At 36.8% G+C, this 18,467-nt stretch overlaps 1 protein-coding gene across 5 annotated transcripts in view; it reads left to right on the forward strand.

The window, feature by feature from the left end:
* Positions 1-18,467, forward strand: part of VTI1A (vesicle transport through interaction with t-SNAREs 1A) — a 286,743-nt gene that overhangs the window by 67,533 nt on the left and 200,743 nt on the right. The gene's annotated exons all lie outside the window — the stretch shown is intronic.

Raw genomic sequence — 18,467 nt, forward strand, 5'->3', positions numbered from 1 at the left:
GCTTATCTGTTTTCAAGTTAAAAGGCATGACATCTACTGAAAACAGTTCCTGAGGTTTAAAAGTATACATCTGAAAAGAGATGGAATACTTTGTCTAAATTCTACATTTGTCTTAATATGCAGTTACATGTTGTCAGTTTACCCACCCGCAATGATTGCTAGCACACACTGCAGACTCCAGTTGTTTTTGTCTTTTATTCATATATGTAAAAAATAGTTTTAATGAATTTATAAGGTATTAACTACAGATTATATATAACTAGGTTACCAGCTCAATTTTCTTGCAATCAGTTCAGTGGCTGATTATGTTTCTGTGCAATGAAAGAAGGAAGCAAACCCTACCCCAAAATACACAGATGGAATGAAACTAAGGGAGAAGGCTAAACTGAGGCTCAATTATTGAATTAGGGTTTTTTTTATTGCCTACAACTTTTCAGTTGGTATTTTCAAAATGTTTTTAATAAGTTATAGCAATTTATAGTGGATTTTTATTAAAACAGCTATAGTTAAGCCTCCAAAGTCTAATCCCCCTAAATAAAGCTTGCACAAAGTTACAGAAAGTTTCAGAAAATGTATGTTTGGACAGTGAAGTAATTTTCTGCAGTGTCCCAATTAATTGATATAGTCCAATATCTCTTTAGAATTCAAGCCTTATTTAAGAGGTAAATTAAGTTGAACCATTGTAGAGTTAAATGTGGTTATTTTAAGTGGATGCCATTACTAAAGTGCCTGTATTTTAATTATTCCAGGCTTAGTTCTGTGCACAATAATGAAATGTATGTATGTAACACAGAGCAGGTTTTGTAGGGGACAAGGAGAATTAATTCTCATGCTAGAGGATGACATATTAGTAGAGATGGACACATGATAGCCATTAAGTTTGCTTTCCTGCAGATTTTCAGGTCTGTTCTATCAATGGTCATAACTTTTTTTTTTAAGAAGGACTATTTTAAACTGGTCAAAAATGGTCCCTGATCTGCTTTAGTTGAGCCTGGAACTTTCACAAAGAAACAGTATATAAAAATTCAGACTGATGCTTTTGGCGAAGAGGTATATCCTTTTTTGCTCCATGTGGAATTTGTTTTATAGAGATGATGATCATGTTAATTTCCATTGCATATCCCCGTGGTGACCTCTGAGGAGTATGGTTGGAGTACAAATGTATACTTATGTGGAAAGGGTGTGTTTCCGTATCAAAACCAGGTGAAACTGCATTGAGTTCTGTAGAGTCACACTAACTCACCCCATCTTTGTGTCCGTCTTTACTTTTCACCTTGAGCAGTTACAGATATATATTAGTTCTTGTCCCCATAAAGTCTGTGAAGACTTGTAGTGTATAAAAATTATATGACATACTAATATTAAATAATTTGGAGATGATGACTTTGGAACTATTAACTTCATTGTAATGTAGATTTTTTCAGAAGATTTTTATAGAAATAGAATAATTATATTTAGTTCCTGCCATAGATCATGATGATTCTAGGTGTGTATGAATTTAGATTAATTCACTGAAATGAAATAATTTGCTTTTGGAGTTATTGTATGATCATTCTGTGTTGAGGTGTCATAAAAAAATAAGATGTTCCATTTTGGAGTTTCAGTTCTTCATTGAGTTGATTCCTCAGACCCTGTCTTGCCTTGATTATTACTTTTGTTGCATAAAGATCTTCTCTGCACAGCACTGGTGAGGCCACATCTGGAGTGCTGTTTCCAGGTCTGGGCTCCACGGTACGAGAAAGATGTTGACTTACTGGAGTGAGTCCAGCAAAGGGCCATGAAGAGCATTAAGGGCCTGAAGCACCTTTTATGTGAGGGGAAGCTGAGAAAGCTGACACTGTTCAACCTGGAAAAGGGAATGCTCAGAGGGAGCTTATCAATGTATATAAATAGCTGATGGGATGAAATGAAGAAGAGGGAGACAGACTGTTCTCAGTAATGCCCAATGACAGGACAAGAGGTAATGGGCACAAATTAAAACCTGTGAAATTCCACCAGAACACAAGAAAATAGTTTTTTACAGTGGGAATGGTCAAACACTGAAATAGATAGCCCAAAGCAATTGTGGAGTCTCTACCTGTGCAGATATTCAAAATCTGGGTGGGCATGGTCCTGGCTTTAGGTGAACCTGCTTATGGAAGGTGTCAGACTAGATGATCTCAGGAGCTCCCTTCCCACCACAGCCATTCTGTGAGGAGAATGAGGTAGAGGTGACAACCCTTAAGTATCTATTCGATTTATGTGGTGTCTTTTCACAATTATGAATATGTATGTTGCTTATTGTAATGAAGCTGGATGATTTTCACCTCTAAAATAAGGCACATTTGGGTCTTTCTTATTACCTTAATCAGCAAAAATACATATACTATTTTAACCTGCCCCTGTGATCATCTAAGGATTAATCTGACATCACATAACTAATTTAATGCAATTTCACATTACCATTCCTCAAACTTAGCATGATAAATTGGAAGCTTTTTTCCTGTTTGCATCTCTAAATTGATAAGCTCTTTCATCTTATGTACAGTTGTTCTTACAAGCTGAGATCTGTTGGAAGGTCTGACTTCCTTCTTTGAGCGGTGCCATTGATTCATGGGCTTCAGTACTGTCTGAACAGGATGCCACTTATGTCACCATCTCTAAGACACAATCCAACACTGACTGTCAGGCTTTCATAATTAGTTGGCTATCATTTGTTGATACTGAGGATGCTTAAATCTCTGCAGAAGCCTCCTGAACGACTAAGGAAAGCCTTTAGTATCTGGTAACCAGTTCCGTAGTACTCAAGGCCTACTGTAAAGAACGTTATTCTGAATATTCATAGGGATATGTTGCAAGTTAAAGAGACATTTGAGAAGCTGATTTGGTAGACCAGTAAGTTCACCAGAGCATTTGTGCTTTAATTGCCTGAGTTGTATGGCACTAACACACATGATGGAAATCTTTCAGGATGTACAGGGAAACCACAGGCTCTTTGAATCTTGAAGGTCTCCATTGTTTGTACCAAGTAGGGGAAGTTTTAATAACGGCTGATAACACTGCACTCAACTGCTTTTTTTAAAATCAAAATACTGTTTTAAAAATATTTCTTGTTGTTGTTTTTCTAGTTTTATGTTGTCATCTTCTTTGCTAACAAGGAAAAGACAAGAAAGTTTACACACTAATAAGGAGGCATTTCCAATACCACTTATTACTTATGATGCTAGAGCTCAGTATTCTTAATTTCAGATTGTTTAGTCTGACCGTATAGCCTCAGAATATGAGAAAGATTTTAAAAATGCATGAATATTACTGGTTTCAGTCAAAAGGAGAGTCCATTGAATTAATCCTGATTAATCACAAAATCCTTCCTGATTTGGAAGGGGAGATTTCCTAATTCTTTTCCCCATGCTTGGATTTGATGCAAAGCATCAGATTGAACTCTAGAACTTCCTTATTTTTCCTGCAGAGTATTGTGTTGTAAGGTATCTCCTGCTTTGTTGAGTCTTAGATATGTTTGCTTAGACAGGAGTATTTTGAATGAGGAATAGTTCAAAATGCTTCGTTCATCTTTGGAAATAAAATTCTCATGCAAATGTTAAACACTGTCAAGGAGAGGTAGAGCAAATCTTGCTAGATGGTCTAGAGGATCGTTGTAATCTGTAGTTGAATTGCTTTCAGTAAGTTCTTCTCAACTGCCAGATGCTTTCTAGTACAAAAAAAAATCCTGGTGTTTACATAATATAGACTTCACCTTGTTTCATGACAATGTAAGAGAGAAATCCAACCATTGAATGCTTTAATGGCAAAACTACATTGCAGGTATTTAGGTTTTTTTCCTTCATGAACCATAGATATTTCTATAGCTTTCAGTACATGTAATTTGAGAAGAAGTGTTGAGTTTGCCTCTATGAGTGGTGAATATTGGATATTATGCTGTGGCTCTGATCTCTCTGAAATATCTGTGCTACTAGAAGAGTTTTTAGTTTGTGGGTAATAGATCTATTCTTTGCACCAACTCTTAAAATTTTGTCTTGGCTTCTGTTTTTGTAATATGTAAACATGGTGTTTTAAAGAATAGAAATCAAAGGAAGAAAAACTCTCTTGTTTCATTTACAGAAAAGCCTTCTGAATCTCAACTTTAGGTTGCTTAAGATGTTTTTTCTAATTCCTTCTTAGTCTTCGGGAATCCCAGGAATATGTAAATCTGAAACAGTTAAAGGAGAAATATCTCTGAACAAGAGACACAACAGCTTATTTCCCACCCTTGTGTGACATGAATAATTCTCAGTACTAAGGGATCCAAGCAAATCTCAGTGTCTATCACCTGTTGTAACAAACTACAGTCAAACCTCCCTTTCTGGACTGAGCCATAAATATATAAATGCAGTGGTAGCCTAACTGACAGGCAGATGGTCAGACCCACTTCAAAGTATTGGCAGCCTTCTAGGTGGAGAGCAAATGAAAATCTCATTAGACAAAGAGGTGTGTTTGCTTCTTTATGAAATAATAGTAGTTATTATCATATCTGGATGCAGAATTGACTGAAAGTATGGTGAACAGATTAGTGAAAGTGTGTTAAGAAATGTTTGCAGAGGGCTTCTGAAGACAAGAGTCTTCAAATTCAGTGAATTTAGCGTGAATAGGAAGCTATTTTAAAACAGCTCCAGTAGGTGTTTTGCCAGATGTGAGTAATGGAATTTGAGGTACTGGTACATTGCCCACAGCAGCATGCCCCAGATGTGGCATGCACCCCTAGCACCTGCCCTGAAGGACCTTCTCCCCCTGTATTTCATGGGGTGGTTCTGCTGTTCAGGTGTCATAAATAAGATTCACACCAGAGCTGATACAAAATATGTGAAACCATAAAAATTAAAATAAGTATATCCACTAAACGGATTCCATTCCATTACAGTTGCAAGAGCTGGAGGTTGGCTTTTCAGGTAGACAATATAGTAAGCATTGCTATGATCAAACTAAAAAGTCTTTGCTCAGCTTAGAAAAAAATTTAGTGGCTCTAACATCCAGTGTTAATTTAACAAAATAACAAACCCTAATGTCCATACATGTAGGGCTACGTTAGACTAGTAGAAAGGGTGTTGCTTTTTTGTGTTGTAATTTTGTATACTTAGTAATTTGCTTGCATTATTTAATATCACTTAGACCTTCACACCTCTGTTCTGTCTTCAGGTGAATGCATATTCCAATTACATTTGAGCTCCAAATAACTAAGAGCATGGAAATGGAAACCAAGTTTTGAAAATCAAGACCTTGCTTCTAGTGCCCCTTGCATTAAATAAAAAAAAAGTCTATTCCTGTCCCAGATATTTACACTTAATATCCACCTGTTTCATCTCTAATGAATTATTCATACATGTATATGTGAATAGTGTATGTAAAACCTTTCATTAGAGAAAGAGGGCTTCTGAGTTCTGGAGCATATACCAATATCTCCTCCTCAGGTGTTTCTTTGATATGCCAGAACATCTTTCTACTGAAATCTTAATCCAAAGTTTCTACAGTGAAATGAGTTTTTATGCAGTTTCCAGTCACCATCAGAGAAAGCTTTTTCATGATCCCTGTTTCTTCTGCTAGCAATGGTATTTCATGTTTCATATATAATTTTTTTCTTTGCTGGCTGATTTCTATTAAAATCTGTTTATTGTTTCAGAAATTCATTTTGAAGAGGCATATTGCATTCCTACATCTCTAAGCCCTCTGCCCTTCTTCATAGTCCAGGCTTTAAAGTGGGGAGGAGGAAGAAATAGGGAGAGATTTTTGTTTCTGAGGATGTCAGGCCTCAGGAGTATCCCAGCTGCACGGTCATGGCAGGGAAACATGTTTGGATAGTGCTGCTGCCTGATAACAAACAGGCAGAAGCAGCATCGGGAGGGCATGGAGAGACCAAACTACTTAGATTCCATTTTTTAGTTTTTACAGTGTAGTTGTTGATACCAGCAAAGTGCTTATTACACCTTCAGTTTGAATATTGCTTGCTGATTCGTTGCTTGTGCAGTCACCGAGCTGCTCCCTCCACCTCCACATCTGCCACCTCCTCCCTCCTGGCCTTCCCTTCCTCCTTCTCTCCCTCTCACCAGCCTTCCCAGCTCTGACCTTCCTAATTCTAGCTCTAGATTTCTCTTTAATACTTAATCCCTATCCAGATACTCGTACGCATATTTATTCAAATTCTGGCACCATCCCCATTTTCCTTAGCTCTGTGTTTCCTCTTACAGATTTGATTCAACAGCAGTATGGGCCCTGCGTGTTACTGGTCATGAAAAGTTTACCCAGTAACCCACCTAACCTCGTCTAGTAATGTACAAAGTCTGTTCACTCTGCTCAGCGGCCCTTTGCATTTGTGTGTGTTGTCTCAAATGCAGGATATAGAGATTTTGAGTGTATTAACATATTTACAAATACATAAGTTGCTTACCATAATGGAAGGAAATGGTGAAATTTCATTATTTAAGTACTGGTGTCTAACTGTTTCAGAGTGCCCCAAAAATACTTTTCCAACTACTTTTTTTGAAGAGATGAGAAAAACTTGTTTTGTAGAGTTTTTCACAAGCTGTGCAGTATTGTAAGACCATTTCTATTAAAAGCTTATCTTTTTGGGTACTCAGCACCTTTCAGCTGGAATTCCAATAAAATGAATGCTTATCTTTCACCTCAGTAGGTTTGGGATTATGCCATTAATGCAGCAAATAAGGAATGTCAAATCTGTTCAGTAGTACAGATTTGCTAAGGTATAGCAGGAAAAAACCTGATCCAAATTTGGCCATTTTGTCCCCTGTTCTGGAAGAAATCCCAGGTTATTTTAATGTTCACTAACGTGCAGGAATTCATTATTCCACATACTATGGAACAACTCAACTTCAGTCTTGTTAGGAACAGGCATCCAGTTGAAGTAAGTTTGTTTAAGGCTGATTTTTGGATGAGCAAAGCAGTGCAAGAACTTCTTAAAGATACTTTATTATATGTAATAGAAACAGTTTTTCAAATTGTGGATTTTTATTCCATGCTAGATTGATGGAAACATTTTGTTTCAGATATCAGAAACTTTATGCTTAAGTACCTCCCATGTGCATTCCGGACAAATAATCATACAGGCTAAAATCTGTATATGTTTTCACAAATACTTTGCACTTGTCATAGAATACCTGTGAATAATATTAATACATGAATTATAAACTGATCTCTGAAGATAACTTTTAAAACATTATTTTACAAGCATTATATTGGACTACCTCTACTGTATAGACTGTTCCACAGGAAATATCTCTTACTGAATCACTGAAAACAGCATTTCAGTCTAATTTTCTTTGGTGCTGACCTTCTTTCTCTAATGTATTTACTGGTGTAAGATGGTGTTCACTGATGAAGGTATTCATTGCAGCTTATTCCTAAATCCATAGCAAAGCTTTTGAAGACTTGTTGTCCTAATAAAAATGTGAAGATTTCAATGTATGTAGTTACAATTTTTGGTCTGAAGTTACATTACCTACTTCTTTCAATTTTGAAATTATTTAGCCTCAGGAAGGTTTCCCCCCTGTGATGATATTTTAGAGTTTGTTGTCCAGTTCTGAACAGGCAAGGCAAATAAAAGAAATAAGGATAAAAATAAAAAGATTAATTAATAGTAGCTGTTTTTTCTAGCAGTCCAAGTAAAGTCTCCCAACTACCTTGGTTTGGTGAAGGGGTAATGGAAAAAGCCATCAGTTTGTCTTTTTTCCATATATATATTCTCTTTCCTCATTTGCACAGCACTCTTGGCCACCATGCTCATGTGTATGTGAGAGATGTCAGAATTTTATCTAAAACAGGTTGTCTAGACAACCCATTGCAATATGTGGACAAAAAATGTGAAGTCATGCCTTTAGGAAGGAAATGTTCAACTTGTGTTGACCTGAGAAGCCCTCTGATCAGGTTTCATATTCTCCCTGAGAAAAATGAGTTGTAGAGAACTTGTCCAAAAAGTTTCAGATAGTTGAGAACTGCTGTTTATTCTTGAAATAGTAAAATTCAAATCCTGAAGTATTGTCCCTAGACACTTTTACTCTTGATTTCTCCTCTTGCTCCCATCCTATACCACAACCACTTCTTCTGCAATTACACCAAGTGAAACTGAGGCCAAGTGGCACTGGCTTAGCAATGACAGTCAGTCTGTTACAATCTTTAGAAGAGTTCAGCTGAATAGAATTACAAGTCCACCTTTTGACCTTCAAATATATTAATACCCTGCTAATTTAATTAATTCATTTGGTGATTTCACAGAACACAAGAGATATATTTAATGAAAAAAGCAGACTCTGGTGAGTTGCTGTTTTGGGTGCCTAAGTAAACAAAATTATTTTCAAGTTTTTAACAGACTTTTCACTACCCAGGCATGACTAAATTTGCACAGCATGAGGTCTTGTTGGGCAAAGACTCCTTGTATTACAACTTAGACCAAGAAGAAAAGTTGATGAGCTTAGACCTGAGAAAGTAAAATTCACCCTAGGTTTTTTTTTATGTTTCTTGTATGAAGCCTTCTACCTCTACTTCCTGTCAGGCTTAACTGTGTTTTCCTCCAATTGCACTGAAGAACAAAGTTTAACATTAAAAAATTTATCTGTATTGAACATGCTTTTCTAGGTAAAGTCAATATCAAAAAGGTTTTCATGGTAGATCATCTTTCAAGTGCAGTATTCTACCCTTTTACAACTTAGGACTGAAGAGTTATAGTTACACAAATACCTTTTTTTTTTTTTTTTTTTTTTTTGTAGAAGTATGGGGGGAAAAAAGCCCAAACATGACACATAGAAGCAGAGGACTGAAAACATTGTTCTCACCCCAGTATGGAATGATTGAAGAGCAGCTTATCTAGATAGTTCTTCATATAGTTCAAGTCATACTGTACTATTTTATAATTTTACTACCCTGCTTATAGAATATATTTTCTCCTGTAATAACTGACATTTATAATCCAGAAGATTAAATTGGTTCATGTGCAAACATGCAAATTTGATAAGTACTAAACATTATGGAAACTTAGTCCAGTTGCAGTTGAAATGTCTGCTTGTGTAATGTGAGTCAGGTGAGGACATAACCTCTGATTTTTGCCAGTAATACTGGCCATCCAAATCTCTCTTTTTAAATGAGAAGTTTGTTGTTTTTCAGTTGGAATTTGTTTGTACTGTCTTGCTTTTGAACAACGAGGCTTATCTTGGCCTAATAGCCCGTAATATGAATTTTACTTGATTACTGTGTAAATTTATACATTGTAAAATTGAAATTATTGCCATTCTTATAGAAGGAGTCAGGAGTTCAATGTAGGAAGCTGTTTACTGTCTAGCTTGATTTCATGTCAGAGTGAGCTCAACTGCTGATCTGCAGTACTAGTCATCTTTCTGAACTAGCATGCTAATTTTCTGAGCTGTTACATCCTTGTTTTGAGAAACTACTGCTGGTTATTGGCTACCAGCTGTTGTAAGGAACTGTAGACCCGCAAAGTTGTTGTTCATGGCTTCGAAAACCAGTTTCACAATATCAGTCTATCATAGGCACTGAGGCACATCTGTCTGTTCTCGTTTCTCTACATCTTCTCTTGGCTGAGTGCCTTTTTGTTTTCTTCATACTAACTCATCTAGTTTAATGGAGAGTCCTTCTACTGGTTCTGTGATTTTATGTTCCTTCCATGTTTTTCAAACTCTTCTCTTGCTCCTAATTTCCAGCATCATCTGTCTGGCACATTGTGGTTGTTTTTCTGCCATTTGCTACTTACCTTATATTACTTCACTAGCTCCAAAAATGTAAATGTAAAATTTTATATGAGATTTTATACTCTTAGCCTAATCTTCACAATTGTAATAAATGCTCATGGTTGTAAACATGCCCAGTTATTGGCAGAGCATAAAAATTTACATATTGAATTTCAAGTGTGTGTGTGCCCATGCATTCATATGCATGCTGGGGGAGAGAAGTTGTCTGTTTTGCTTAGTACATTTCCAGAAGGGTTTGCAAGATAAGAACTTGTTTCCATGAGTGAGGTCAAGCTCAGTGTAATGATGTCTGAATCTAGGTATCATGAGTATCTATGTGGTGGCTTGCATTTTTGTGAAATAAATCTCACAATTTACATTGCATATCTTGCAAAGATAAACATTGGTGCAAAGGTAATCTCTTACATCTGCTTGGCTGATCTCTACTGTGATGAACTTTCTATATTTTATGGCCTCCGTGACTCTATAAATGTGAAGATTTTGGAGTGTTCATGTATTTGGGATTTGGTTCCTGTTTAGCTCTTGCAGGATCTCGACAGGCAACATGCAAAACCATTAGATGAAGTGGATTGTTCAGTCTTTGCTTTTTTCATTACTCACAGAGATGCAATAATTCTATGTTTTTATTATGTGTGTCTTGAAAGTATTCATCTGATTTTTGTAACTGAGTGTTGTAAGCTTTCCATGTGTCAAATGCCTTAGCACTTGACAATAGTTGTCTGGAATGCCATCTTGAGAAATTTTGTGAAAATGAATGATTATAATTGCTTTACTCTGTATGTAAGTGATTTTGCTGCTGTAGTGCCATATTTTCCAGTAGTGAAATATCCAACAGAGAAGCATTAAGAATGAAATGTAGATACCACATTAATTTTGTTTCATTATTTTAATTTTTAAAAGTTAACTGCTTTCAGTTTTATGGTGAGAATGTATTTTAAATCCAGTCTAGAAACTATGATATTTTCTTAAATGAGTTTAAAATGGTGAGTGAGAGTCTTGCTGAAATATTAATGAGTCAAGTGGAGGGATTTTTATTTCATACACCGTAAAATATTCTACACCAAAAAAATTCTAGCATAAACTTAATTTTTATAAATATGTCATATACTAAATTATTTACCGTAAGTATTTATAGTAAATATTAATTTTAACACTGTTCCTAATTTTTGTCATTCCACTTTATTGTGCTTAATTATTTTAGATTATAAACAACCCAGCTGATGTAGAAAAATATGTTACTTTTTTTGACTGGTTCATGGTGAATTAAGAAGTAGATTGATTGTATAAAACAAGCAAGTTGGTCTGCTGTTTTCAGTTCATATAAAAGTGGGACAGGATGAAATTTAATTGCATAAAAATATTCAGGAGTCAGGATCAAATATAATAGCTGCAGTTAGGATTCATTGTCTTTTTCTGAATTAATTAGGCAGGTAAGGTACCAAAATCAGATGGAAGAAGGCCGTTGTTGGTTATAGACATGCTTTACCATTTTCTGAAGTAATTGTAGACAATTCCATCTTTGGAGAAAATACTTAGAAATACTTCTAAAAATCTGGCCCACAGAAATGGAAATGATATAAAATTTATGGAATAAGTTCATCATTTGTAAATGATGAGAAAAGAAAAAAAAAAAACTTGCACAAACTTTACTGTTTTCCCCATGCTGAGGACATTTTTTTCAAGTTGTTTTATTCATCTAATAAAACCTCCTTTTAGCCTTTAACCTTTTTCCAAGCAAGTTGCTTCAAATTCAAAATTTAAAAGAAAATTAATCACATAAGAAATAAAAAAGTATTTCATGAACTACACAGACCTTAAAGTAGTATATGGAGGTATGGCATATCCTCTTCACTACCCAGAAAGGACAAAATTGAGTTTGAAAGGTTACCCTTTGGTGGAAATTGTTTACCCATGTTTTAATGGGTATGAAGAGTGAGTGTTTTGTTAAGAATGTAATTTAAACTAATGGTTGAAAATGACATTGACTGCAGTTATTTAATTGCACATTTTCCCTTCTAAATTACATCAAATGTGTATTTCTGTATGTTTGTAAAGAGCAATGCTTACTATTTTACTTCATTTTCCTCTTAGATACATAGATAGTTATTTGCATAAACATATTTCTTATAATATTTTAAAAACAGACCTTTCATAACAAATGAGAACTTTTATGAATCTGTAATGCTCCACATTACATACTTGCACCATTATATAGACATTTTATGTGGGAACTACTATGTTTTGGCAGCAAATGAATGTTTGAATATTTGTCTTTTAAATTTATGAAATGTGAAGTAAAATTTTTATATTAGCAGATGAAATATTGACTTATCACTGGACATAGCTTTATATTGTCTCCTGTTGTGTTGAATCTTTGCTTGCTTAAATAGTCAAAGAAATGTCCTGTTGCAAAAACGCAATGACCTGTTGCTTTCACTCATATCTAAACACAGATTTGGAGTTTGAGTATTAACAGTTTTAGTTCTGTACAATTTGTGGACTATCAATCTTTCTGTTACAGCTTTTTCATACATAAAATAACATTTTCTGATTTGCATAATGATAAGAAGTTCTTAAATTGTAAAGTTCTGCAAATGTGTTGAATATTATTAAAGTTTTGTAGTTTCCTTTTTAGTCATTTTAAATGCTTGCCAGTAATGAGGATACTGTGACTTGTTTGTGCTGTAAGTTTGATAGTATCTCTTCACACAAATATAATTCTTTAGAAATCTAATATGTAAATTCCATAGTTTGAGATCTTATGTTATTGCCCATTTGTTATAATGGATTATCTAGCTGAAAAAATACCTGTATGGGCTTGGCATATCACAGAATTGTCTAGGTTGGAAAAGACCTTGAAGATCATCCAGTCCCACCATTAACATAACACTGACAGTTCCCAACTACACCAGATCCCTCAGCACTATCTCAACCTGACTCTTAAACACCCCCAGGGATGGGGACTCCACCACCTCCCTGGGCAGCCCATTCCAATGCCCAACAACCCCTTCTGGAAAGAAATGCTTCCTAATATCCAGTCTAAACCTTCCCTGGTGCAACTTGAGGGCACTACCTCTTGTCCTATCGCTTGTTACTTGGTTAAAGAGACTCATCCCCAGCTCTCTGCACCCTCCTTTCAGGGAGCTGTAGAGGGCGATGAGGTCTCCCCTCAGCCTCCTCTTCTCCAGACTAAACCCCCCCAGTTCCCTCAGCCGCTCCTCCTACGACCTGTGCTCCAGACCCTGCACCAGCTCCGTTGCCCTTCTCTGGACACGCTCGAGTCATTCAATGTCCTTTTTGTAGTGAGGGGCCCAAAACTGAACACAGGAATCGAGGGGCGGCCTCACCAGTGCCGAGTACAGGGGTGAGATCCCTTCCCTGTCCCTGCTGGCCACGCTATTGCTGACACAAGCCAGGATGCCATTGGCCTTCTTGGCCCCCTGGGCACACTGCTGGCTCCTGTTCAGCCAGCTGTCAATCACCCCCCAGGTCCCTCTCTGACTGGCAGCTCTCCAGCCACTCCTCCCCAAGCCTGTAGCGCTGCTGGGGGTTGTTGTGGCCCAAGGGCAGCCCCCGGCATTTGGCCTTATTGAAACTCCTCCAGTTGGGCTCAGCCCATGGCTCCAGCCTGTCCAGGTCTCTCTGCAGAGCCTCCCCACCCTCGAGCAGATCAACACTCCCACCCAACTCGGTGTCATCTGCAAACTGACTGAGGGTGCACTCGATCCCCTCGTCTAGATCATCAGTAAAGATGTTAAACAGGAGTGGCCCCAAAACTGAGCCCTGGGGGACACCACTTGTGACCGGCTGCCAACTGGATTTAACTCTGTTCACCACAACTCTTTAGGCCCGGCCATCCAGCCAGTTTTTTACCAGCCAAACGTGTGCCCATCTGAGCTACGAGCAGCCAGTTTCGTGAGGAGAATGCTGTGGAAAACAGTGTCAAAGGCCTTACTAAAGTCAAGGTAGACAACATCCACGGCCTTTCCCTCATCCAGTAAGCAGGTCCCCCTGTTGTAGAAGGAGACCAGGTTTGTCATGCAGGACCTGCCTTTCATAAACCCGCGCTGACTGGGCCTGAGCATCTGGTTGTCCCGCACGTGTTGTGTGATTGTACTCAGGATGAACTACTCCGTCAGCTTCCCGGGCACCAAAGTCAAGCTGACAGGCCTGTAATTTCCTGGATCATCTTCTGACCCTTCTTATATATGGGTGTCACACTGGCCTATTTCCAATCTGTCAGAAACTCCTCAGTCAGCCAGGACTGCTGGTAAATGATGGAAAGAGGTCTGGCGAGCACCCCAGCCAGCTCCTTCAGCACCATTTGGTGTATCCCATCCGGTCCCATAGACTTGTGTGTGTCTGTGTGATGCTGTAGGCCACTGACTGTCTCCTCCTGGATTGTGGGGGGGTCACTCTCCCAGTCTCTGTCTTCTGGCTGAGGAGGTTGGATTCCCTCAGTACAACAAGTCTTATTATTGAAGACTGAGGCAAAGAAGGCATTAAGCACCTCAGCCTTTTCCTCGTCACTTGTTACGGTGTTTCCTAGCAGGGGGTGGATGCTCTCTCTGGTCTTTCTTCTGCTGTTGACATACTTATAGAAATATTTCTTGTTGTCCTTGATTGCTGAAGCCAGATTAATTTCCAGCTGGGCTTTAGACCTCCTGATTTCCGCCCTGCATATCCTCACAGCATCTTTGTAATCACTGTGAGTGGCTAGACCCTTCTTCCAAAAGCTGTAAACTCTCCTTTTTTCCCTGAAATTTCCTAAAATGTATTTCTTTCCCAGTCATTTTCCAAGAGTATGCTAGAGCTTCATTGATACTTGCCTGTGTAAATTATTAGGAGACTACTTACTCACTTCTGATTTTTCTTTAGATATGTGAATGCTTGAGTAACTAACTACAAATCAGAAGAATACTTAGCGTGATTTTACAAGGACCTGATCCAGAGTTCATTGAAGGCTGTAGGAAAGTTCGTCGTGATTTTGCTGTTGGAAAGAATGAGGCATAAGAAAAATCAGAATGTCCACAACTGTTATTTGGCTACTTCTTCTCTTATTAGCTTTAATTTGGCAAAATATGTTAATGTCCACTTGATATTGAGTAGCCTCTAAAATTGATTCATTTTGGGTGTTGGGAAATAATACCATGAGTGACCATTCTGTACTTGGGAGATATTAAGTTCAGAACTGAAGATATAGTTCATGAAACCAGTACCTCTAGTTTAATATAAGGTTTCGAGTGTTTGAAAACAGTTTGAAAATGATCCAAATAAACTCTATTCTTAACTTTTAATGTTTTTGGCGGGGTTGTATCGTGTCAAATACAGTGCTTTCTTATCTCCAAAGATTAAATTTGTCCATTTTGCCTATGTAATATTTATATATGGACAGGAAATAGAAGTCAGTATCCAGATTTGTTGACCCCTGAGATATAATATTGACCTCAGTGAGTATTAACTTCTCAGATCAATAAATGCTGTTATTGACCTCAAAGAAAAATCAATAGTAGCTTGTTAATTTGCAAACTATGACTGCAAGAAAATGGTACACATTTTGTTCTTCATTATCACCTATTTATATCTATATTTTAACGCCTTCAGTATTTCCACCTAGAGATCATCATGTCAAAACATTTCAATCCCAGCTGTTAGAAGGTTGGGGAGACAGGCATTGCACATTATGGAATAACTGATGAGCAGTACGTGTTATTTCCCATATCTCATGAAAATAATACCGTGAACAGTTGTATATCACCTGTTGTATATCATATGTTGTTTTCCTTTTTTTGATAGTCTAGTTCATTTAATTTCATTTTCTCTGGTGCACTTCATCAAAACATTGCATAAAAGTACTATACTTTAGCTGCCAAAAGAACATTTCTACATGAATGATAAGGGGGATGAAAGACTAACTATGGAAAGGAGGAGACTGAAAGTGATCACTATAAAAATTTTAATTAATATACAGTAGATTTTTACTATTTGCATAAGGATGACAGGTTTCTGGGCAAGAATCTCTCTGCAGCAGTCTGAAATATAAATGTGTGACTGTATAACAAACAAAAAAGTTTTAAATGACAAAGTATTGGTGGAGAGGTGTTGTTTTGTATCATAGCAGGTTTTGTATATAAACACCGAAATGTCAGGTTTTACATAGTTTGAAATGCCTAAAAAATGCCTATTGCTGAAATTCAAATGTCATAACAGTTCTTCTGCATATATATCACTTTGATATTTAAACTTAAAAACCTCATAAATGATTTAATATTGCTTTGGCCTTGTTATGATCTAATTGCCAAAAAAGGCAGAGGCTGATTTTTATCTGGTCTGGAGAGTAGTGTTTTCATTCACAGAAGACAAAGCACAAGTCTGTCAGCCTTTTACAGTCATTAATTCTGTCTGATACATCTGCAGTGATCTTAGCAAACTGATTGCTATGTTTAGAAGACTTTTTCTTCATTAAATGACAACATGAGAGGTATTTCAATGCAAAAATAAGGCAATAGTTTAATTTTTACAGTAACTGTAAACCTTCCTGCAGGTTTTTTGCCAGTTTGATGGCTATATCATTTTGCCCTTTAATATCATGAGCTCCCAGAACTTCATTTGTGCATCCATGTTATCCTCTTGAGAGACAGAGTCAATGATATTATACTAATTCTGTAGATAGGCAGACCAAAGCATAATGAGGTTAATTTAAAAAAAAAAAAAAAAAAAAAAAAAAGAAAAGCAGCACCAAGCTAGATTAATCTCTGAGGTTCAGATAAATAAGGCCAGTGCAGATCTGGAAAGATGTTTGTGGTGATTATCTTTTCTGTTTTACAGAAGTCCTGAATGGTCAGGAAGAGCAGGCAGTATGTATAAGCCTATATAGACATTACAAACAGTAGGAACAGTTTCCTCACTTCTCTGATGTTTTGAGTCATCTTTGAGTAACCAAGGAATTTGGATCCTTCTACAGGAGACTGAAACAGAAGTGATGCAGGATGGTGGCAGGTTTGGGGAGGTTAGAAGGTTCATAGTCACACTTCAGCAGTAGGGAGATCGTGTCAGTTTTACAGTTTAGGATTATCTCTTTTTAGCCCACATAGATTGCAGAGCAGCACCCATTTATTCAAAGTGCCAAACTGCCCATGGTATATCAGAATTTTACTAGCAGAACTGGGAATAAAGTCTGGGGCAACCAGACAAACTCTTGATTATGAGCCAAATATGGGTCCTTGAGTCTGCAGACCACTTAATTTTCAACCTGAAAGTTATCTAGTCTGCTCAACAGTGCTACGGTGGCTGGATCTCAACATGACCCCAGGTCTCAGGATTACAGAAGGTGGTGCAGATGACAGTTCTCATGATGCCTTAATGGCTGCCTGGCACCGGGTGAATTGTCTGCTCTGGAAGTGTTGTCTTTAAGGTATACTGGAGTTCAAGAAAAAGCCTTATGTATTCAAACTCCCACTCCTCTGCTATGAACATCTAATGCTTTATTTTCCTTTTAATATTCTCTGTAATCACTAGAACTGTTTACTTAACTGATGGGAAGATTTTAGGACTGATACTAGGTCTAACTTATCCAAAAGAGAAGGAAATATAATCCATAATGTTTTAGTTTTTAAAAAGTCTTGTCCAAAATCCAGCTTATGTGGTACATCAGAAGGAGTTCAGTTTATAACTATAAAATCACTGAATTTAACTTCTCAATAGATGTCACTGACGGCAGAGTTACTGATTTCCATAATTGAAACGTTTTGAGATTTTGCACTAATGGTCAGTGGGGCACAAGCTAGTAATGTTATGAGATGAGATGTTCTGCTTAGCCTCTTTGTGAATTACTTTTACTCTCCACATTTTGCTTTATTAAGGGAATTTTCCATTTACGTCCTATTTTGGGAAAAAGTCTCTATGTTATTAAAGTATATAAAATATTTGATGCCATAAAATGGATCTATTTTAGTTTGATAAACTAGAAATATGCTGCACTGTGAGGGTCATAGCTTATAATACATACTGTTAGTACTTTTTCATTTTTCTATATTAGGAGATTAGTGAAAAATAAGCTCTATCAATTAAGTTTTATTGCAAAATTATCTTCAGATGTACAGCAGTGAAGATGATATTGAGTGATAACACTAGAGTGGATTTTGTATAAAGCAATTACAGCTTGAAAACCACAATCTGAATGAAAATATTGCTCAGGGTTTTTTGTAATCTAGCATTAACACCAAAAAACTCTTCCTTTGGAAAGTGCTTAAATTACCTCTATTAAACACAAGACATTCCTAAGGTGTTCATGTGTGCTATTGACTGAAAAATTCTTTACTGGTACCTGGTTTCACTGCTCATGCTTTGGCAAATCTGTAAAGTACATACAAGCATGTGGTTCCACCTCTTAAGATGATTCAATTCTCTGTTTATGATTACTACATTTTCCTAAAGATATCGCTTTGTTTATATGAATAACAGTTATTAATTTAAAATTATTTTATGTTAGATGCGCTTCAGTGCTATGAAATTTTCTGCATTCTTAAAAGCAATGATTTACCCTGAGAGAAGAGGCAAGCCTTTTTCATAGTATAAGGTAATACATATAGTCACAAATGTTTCCTTGACATGTTATTCTGGAGCTGAAGGTACATTGAGCTTCAAAATTAATTTTAAGAACTTCAAAAGTGAATTGTTTAATTCTGCTCATAATGAATGAAATCTATCTGAATGCTCAAATTA

Source organism: Athene noctua, chromosome 5 (assembly GCF_965140245.1).
Source record: "Athene noctua chromosome 5, bAthNoc1.hap1.1, whole genome shotgun sequence".
NCBI classification, from domain to species: Eukaryota; Metazoa; Chordata; class Aves; order Strigiformes; family Strigidae; genus Athene; species Athene noctua.